An 8,050-nucleotide genomic window follows, 5' to 3' on the forward strand; every position below is an offset into this window, starting at 1 on the left:
TGTAAGTTCAAGCCCCATGTTGGGTGTAGAGATTACTTAAAAATAAAAATAAAAAAACCTCAAAAAGAAAGGCTGTCATTTGAAGATAATAAATTGTCTGACCTAGGGCTAGATAATACGGGGAAAAAGTATTGGAAACATTTTTTAGTCTAAGTGCACTATGCACCAGCAACTTTACACAATCATTCAAAACCACTTTTTAAAAACATGTTTAGGGGCGCCTGGGTGGCGCAGTCGGTTAAGCGTCCGACTTCAGCCAGGTCACGATCTCGCGGTCCGTGAGTTCGGGCCCCGCGTCGGGCTCTGGGCTGATGGCTCGGAGCCTGGAGCCTGTTTCCGATTCTGTGTCTCCCTCTCTCTCTGCCCCTCCCCCGTTCATGCTCTGTCTCTCTCTGTCCCAAAAATAAATAAAAAATGTTGAAAAAAATAAAAATAAAAACATGTTTATTTATTTATTTATTTATTTGGGGGGGGGGGGGGACAGAGAGAGAGAGAGGGAGAGCGAGAATCCCAAGCAGGCTCCACACTGTTAGCACATAGAGTGGGGCTCAATTTCACAAATCCTGAGATCATGACCTGAGCCAAAACAAGAGTTGGACATTTGACTGACTGTGCCACCCAGGTGCCCTACTTTTTTTCCCCCCTAAGAAAACTACAACCAATGGAGCTATTATTATTGTATGTATGGACCTTTTTCTTCCTTCTAATCCTTCTCAGTATACTTCCAAGAATGAGGTTTCAATTACATAGTTTATGTATCCTCCTTTTCTTACATATAATCCCAAAGGAATACTTTTGGAAAAACAAATTAAATAACCAGCATGCAAATCTTTTTGTCTTCTTTGCTCTCCATAGGCTCTTCCTCTCCCTATATTGGTTGGTTGAACTCTAGAATTCCTGTATCTATTCTGAAGAGTCTTGAAATATGCAAGAGACACTTCAACCTGAGGTATATCAGAACCTGAGAAAGATAGTAAAATATTTCTGGAATCAGGGGTGCCTGGGGGGCTCAGTCTGTTAAGTGTCTGCCTCTTGATTTTGACTCAGGTCATGATCTCATGGTCATAAGATCAAGCCCTGCATTGGGCTCCATGCTGAATATGAAGCCTGCTTCAGATTTTCTCTCTCAGGGCGCCTGGATGGTTCAGTTGGTTGAGCGTCCGACTTCGACCCAGGTCATGATCTCACAGCTCGCCAGTTCAAGCCCCGCATCGGGTTCTGTGCCAACAGCTCAGAGCCTGGAGCCTGCTTCAGATTCTGAGTCTCCCTCTCTCTCTCCCCCTCCTCCGCTCATGTCCTGTCTCTCTCTGTCTCAAAAATAAATAAACATTGGGGTGCCTGGGTAGCGCAGTCGGTTAAGCGTCCGACTTCAGCCAGGTCACGATCTCGCGGTCCATGAGTTCGAGCCCCGCGTCAGGCTCTGGGCTGATGGCTCGGAGCCTGGAGCCTGTTTCCGATTCTGTGTCTCCCTCTCTCTCTGCCCCTCCCCCGTTCATGCTCTGTCTCTCTCTGTCCCAAAAATAAATAAAAAACGTTGAAAAAAAATTAAAAATAAATAAATAAATATTAAAAAAAAAGATTTGGGGCGCCTGGGTGACTCAGTCAGTTGAGTGTCCGACTTCGGCTCAGGTCATGATCTCACAGCTCGTGAGTTCGAGCCCTGCGTCAGGCTCTGTACTGATAGCTCAGAGCCTGGAGCCTGCTTCTGCTTCTGTGTCTCCCTCTCTCTCTGCCCCTAACCCACTCGCATTCTGTCTCTGTCTCTGTCAAAAATAAATAAACAAAACAAAAAAAATTAAAAAAAAAGATTTTCTCTCTCTTCCTCTCTCTCTCTCTGCCTCTCCCCTGTGTTCACATGTTCTCTCTCTCTCTCTCTCTCTCTCAAATAAGTAAGTAAATAAATAAATAAAAATATTTCTGGAATTAAATAAAAACCTCCTAAAACAAAACATATATATTGCACAACAGTCAAACCAGAAATCACTTTCAGTCACTCCAAAGTCAAACTAAGAATCATTCTCAGATCAAGCCAGAATTGTGCTAGAGATGTGACCTATGTAGTAAAGTACTAAGCGGAGGCATATAATGCTCCCTAGCCTGCAGAGAAAGAAATACATAATCATTTCAAGAGACATAACTATTTTGGAAAACAAGGTAGACATCTATTATCAAGAGACCTATCAATATTTGTGCACTTTGACCCTGCAAGTCCTCTCTTGAAAATTGATTTCAAATAATTCCAAAACAAAAGAGGTATATGAATTTTGGTATGTGCTATATGTAATGCAAAAACAAAGATTTCTCAAGCTCCAGGCTATTGACATTTGGGGCCACAAAATCTATGTTGTGAGAGCTGTCTTCTGCATTGCTGGATGTTTAGCGGAATCCCCAGCTTCTACCCACTAGATGCCAATAACAGCCCTCATCCATTGTGAGGACCGAAAATGTCTCTAGATATTATATTCCCAATGTCCCCTAGGGGACAAAATCACCTCTGTTAAGGGTTGCTGGTATAGAGGTGCCTGGCTGGCTCAATTGGAAGAGCATGCGACTATTCATCTTGTGGTTGTGAGTTTGAGCCCCTCGTTGGGAGTAGATATTACTTAAATAAATACAATTTTAAAAACAATGAATTACTGGTATATATGTTCACACATAGAGGAATAGCTAAGAAAATATAATAGCAATGGGATTATTCAGCTATTTCAAAGAACTATGAAAAACATGGAAAAGTCAAGAATTTTTAAAATGTTCACGTTTTTTGTACCCATAATTGTAATTCCAGGAAATAATCAAGAAGTACATTTTGAATAATGATCCCCCCAAAAGGAAGTAATTTAAATGTCTCACAGTATGAAAAAGCTTATGCAATCATTAAAAGGTAACTGTAGCAAAAATTTTTTAAGCTAAAACTCAGGAAAATTTTGTAAAAAAGTAAAAGTATCTATCGATATTTATGTAGGAAAACAAAAAGACTAGCAAAGAGGGGTCCTGGCTGGCTCAGTCAGTGGAACACATGACTCTTTAACTCAGGGTCATGAGTTCGAGACCCATGTTGGATGTAGAGATTATTTAAAAATAAAATCCTGAGGCACCTGGGTGGCTCATTTGGTTAAGCACTGGACTCTTGTTTTAATCTTTTAATGTTTATCTATTTTTGAGAGAGAAAGCACAGGTGGGAGAGAAGCAGAAAGAGAGGGAGATACAGAATCCGAAGCAGACTCCAGGCTCTCAGTTGTCAGCACAGAGCCTGATGTGGGGCTCGAACTCATAAACGGTGAGATCATGACCTGAGCCAAAGTCAGATGCTTACAGACCTAGCCACCCAGGTGCCCCTAAGCATTTGACTCTTGATTTCAGCTCAGGTCATGATCTCATGGTTTGTGGGATTGAGCCCTGTGTCAGGCTCTGCGATGACAGTGCAGACCTTGCTTGGGATTTTCTGTCTCTGTCTATCTCTGCCCCTCCCCTGCTTGTTCTCTCTCTCTCTCTCAAGATAAATAAACATTTAAAAAATAAAAATAGGGGCGCCGGAGTGGCTCAGTCAGTTAAGCATCTGACTTTGGCTCAGGTCATGATCTTACAGTTTGTGAGTTCTAGCCCCACATTGGGCTCTGGGCTGACAGCTGCCTGGAGCCTGCTTTGAATTCTGTGTCTCCCTCTCTCTCTACCCCTCCCCTGCTCACACTCTGTCTGTCTCTGAAAAATAAATAAACATTAAAAAAATAATAATTACAACAATGGCCAAAGTATGGAAAGAGCCCAAATGTCCATAGATGGATGAATGGACACACACACACACACACACACACACACACACACACACACACACACACTGGAGTATTACTCGGCAATCAAAAAGAATGAAATCTTGCCATTTGCAACTACATGGATGGAACTGGAGGGTATTATGCTAAGTGAAATTAGTCAGAGAAAGACAAAAATCATATGACTTCACTCATATGAGGACTTTAAGAGACAAAACAGATGAACATAAGGGAAGGGAAACAAAAATAATATAAAAACAGGGAGAATGACAAAACAAAAGAGACTCATAAATATGGAGAACAAACTGAGGGTTGCTGGAGGGGTTGTGGGAGGGTGGATGGGCTAAATGGGTAAGGGGCATTAAGGAATCTACTCCTGAAATCATTGCTTCAATATATACTAACTAATTTGGATGTAAATTTAAAAAAATAAAAAATAAAGTTAAATTACAAAAAAAGAAAAAATAATAATTAAAAATGAAATAAAATAAAAAAATTAAAAAATAGAGATAAAATCTTAAGGGGCATCTGAGTGGCTCAGTTGGTTGAACATGGGACTCTTGATTTCAGTTCAGGTCATAATCTCATGGGTCTGTGAGTTCGAGCCCCGCATTGGGCTCTGCACTGTCAGTGCACAGCCTGCTTGGCATTCCTGTCTCTCCCTCTGGCTCTGCCCCTCCCCTGCTCATTCTCTCTCTTTCTCTGTCTCTATCTCAAAATAAATAAATCAACTTAAAAAAAAATATTTAAATCTTTTAAATACATACATGTATACATATACTGTTTATATTCAAATACATGAATAAGGCTATATTTATGAAAACACCTGCTTTCTAGCCCTAGTAATGTATATCAGGCCACATAAGACTTCAAGTTGAGAAATAAAATTACGAATGTGACAAATTTAATATTGGAGGAGCGTAAGTTGCTCTGACTCTGTGGCTCTCAACCACATCTTCAGCAAACTTCAGCAAACTTCAGAATTATCTAGAGAGCTTGTTAAACCACTGACTCCTGGGCTGTATCTCCAGAGCTTCTAATTCAGTAGGTCTAGGGTGGGCCCTAGGTATTTGCATTTCTACCAAATTCACTAGTGAAGGTAATGTTGTCGCCCAGGGGACCACCCTTTGAGAACCATCCTTCCAGCTTCCAGTTATCTTCTCCACCTCAGGCTGAGAGTGATCAATCACAAACAGGAGCTTGAAGGGTACACAAATTATCTATATTTGGCATGAAGTATAGATGTGAAATACAAGCTTTGTTCACCTTGTTTCTGTTCATTTTATGAAACAAACAGCCTCAAGTCACTGGACCCTGCTTGAATCCAGTAACGGACAGAGAAGCAGAACTGGAGTGTTAATGGGATTAGAGGAAATTCCAGTGTAGAAGCTGCATTCAGGATGCCCAATTTAGGCATTTTTGGTGTTCTCATGACAAGTATTACATTACTATTGCATCAATAAGTCAGTAAATATTTATTGATCCCTGGCTATCAGGACTTTGTTACTTGCTGAGATTACAAAGTTGAACAGCAGTGATACGTGCCCTCAAAAAGCTTATAGGGCCATCCTCTAAGTTATGTTTGTGTAATATGTACATTACTAAACAGTGATGTATGGTATTATGAAGTGGGACAATATTTCCCTACAGTTATACCCCAGCTGACACATTTAAAGTGTAATATAGCAGGTTCTTGGCTTTGACTGTTGGCACTATCTTGAGTCCCATCTTTGCCATGACGCAAAGATAGAAAGCTGGAAGTTTTCTATAATATCACCATTCTGCCTCCAGATTTCCTGCAGTATTTAGGCATTAAACATTCAGTGTTCACAGAGATAGCTCAAGTACTTAACTAACCTTTGTTAGAATGTGAAGGAAATTTGATGGTATAAAGTGCACACTTTGGTTGTCTGTTATAAATTCAGTGATGTGTTTCTCGGTGTTTTTGGCAAAGACTTAAAGCTCAAACAAGACTCTCTGTGATTCTTGCTTTCCCACCCGTTGTAGGAATAGTGCTTTTTCTTTGGCAGCTGACCCTGAGGTCACCCTCTTCTTACCCTCTTACACAAATTATTGATGTTTAATTTGATTTCTGGAGAGGGCTTTCTTGACCAAGTTCCTACTCAACCACTAATGGTGAAAACACTCACCACACAGCTTCCTCCTCCCTCTCTTCTTCTCTTATCCTTTAGGACCCAGGAGCTGAGCAAGCAAGGTGTTGGGGATAAAACTGCCAACAAGGCACACAGGTCTCTGCTTTCATGGAAATTTTATTCTGCCGGGACACAACCAAACAAAAATTTAAGTCAAAACAACTTAACTGGTGCTCCTGGCACTACTCCAGGATTTTTTTCTGCATGTTTTTTTCTCTTCCTTCTATAGGGATCTGTTATATGGTCCTGCATTAACTATGCACTGGGCTCTGAGCCAGAAAGCCCAAGTTCAAAAGGATTCTGGCTCTACCACTTCAAGCTGGGTGATCAAGCTGCCCAAACTTTCTACGTCTCATTTTCTTCTTCATCTGTAAAATGGGGATAATAATAATGATAATAATAATAATAATAATAATAATAATAGAGGTTTCCTGAAGATCTAGAACTTAGCACAGAATCCCTAGGTTATAATCACTCCATTAACATCTGCCATTGCTCTTTTCTGTATTTACTACCTCTTCTACTTTCTTATTCTAAAGCACCCTTTTCTAGTGCACAGCCATCTCCTTCCCACCCCTATAAACATGATGAAGGGAGAAACTTTATTTTGGGAAATTTCTATCTTTTCACATTCCTTCCCCCCCACCCCCCGCCTTGGAAATTGGAAAGAGATTCTCAGTATATAACTTCAGTAGATCCCCTCGGTTCAGCTCACACAATCCCAGTCTGCCATTGGAATATATATTGCTCACACATTTGAATATGCTTAACTACTTTTTAAAGGAGCTCCTCCTTCGCCTGAAGGTGATTTTGTAATTTAGCGTAACTTTGGAAAAGAAGGATGTGGTAAGATACACCTGTCGCCCAAAAGCTAAGGACTAAACAGTCATTTGATTATTGGAGGCCCTCATATATTAATAAGGGTAAGTTTAACATGACCTATTCCTCTTTGATGGTTCTGCAGTTTTACAAGGTTGGGAAGGTATGTAATGGCAACAGAAGACCTGGGTTCAGCAGACCAAGGATAGCATCTCTCTTTCTTTCTCTATAGTACTTGGCATAACACCCAGCATGTTCTTTCCCAAGCATGCCATAGAAGCTCAATCAACGCTACTTGCCAACTGTCTGATATTGGGCAAGTTACCTAACTCTTTGACCCTCAGTAGCAAATAAATACCACACCTTTTTTGTAAGTGTGTGTAAGGAGAAAATGAGCTAATATTATTAAAGCCCCCCTCAGTGCCTAACACACAGCAGTTGATTCTCTTCCCCTTTCACTCCTTGTGTATTTCCTACCCACCACCAACTCCCCCCCACCCCCACCCCCACCCCCCGATTGATTATAAGTTATTTCAGTGAGGGACTTTTCCCAATGCCTAGCATAGGACCCTACACATAGTGATAGCTTTAATATATTTACTCATTCAGTGAGTCTTTGAATACCTACAGTGGTATTAGCGTTGGTAGAGAGCGCACATTTAGGAACCCTGGGTAATTCAATATGACCGAAGCAGAGACTTTCCGGGAGGAAATGATGAGAAAGCTAGAATGGTCAGCATGGATTAGCTTTCAAAGGGCTTTGTAGGTCTTATAAGACTTTTGGACTTTACACCATAAGGCAGAGGATTGCCACTGAACCAAGGAGTGGCAGAAACTTCTTTTATTTTGTTTTTATTTTAGAATGGCTTGTGGTTCTCAGGTCAGTGTGTGAAGAATCACCAGGGAAGCTTGTCAAAAAAAAAGGGGGGGGGGGCTCCAGAGCTACACTGCCTGAAAATATGCATTTATTTTATTTTATTTTTCTGAGAAAATACATTAAACCAGTACCCTAGGGGCACCCGGCTGGTTCAGTTGTTAGAGAGCATGCAACTCTTGATCTCAGGGACATGAGTTCAAGCCCCACGTTGGGCATAGAGCTTGCTTAAAACAAAACAAAACAAAACAAAACAAAAAACAAAAAAGGGGCACCTGGGTGGTTCAGTCAGTTAAGCGTCCAACTCTTGATCTCAGCTCAGGTCTTGATCTCAGGGTCGCGACCTCAAGCCATGCATTGGGTTCTGCACTGGACATGAAGCCTACTTAAAAACAAAAATACCAACAAACAAAAAACAGTACTCTAGGTGATTCTGA

Source organism: Neofelis nebulosa, chromosome 16 (assembly GCF_028018385.1).
Source record: "Neofelis nebulosa isolate mNeoNeb1 chromosome 16, mNeoNeb1.pri, whole genome shotgun sequence".
Classification (NCBI taxonomy): Eukaryota; Metazoa; Chordata; class Mammalia; order Carnivora; family Felidae; genus Neofelis; species Neofelis nebulosa.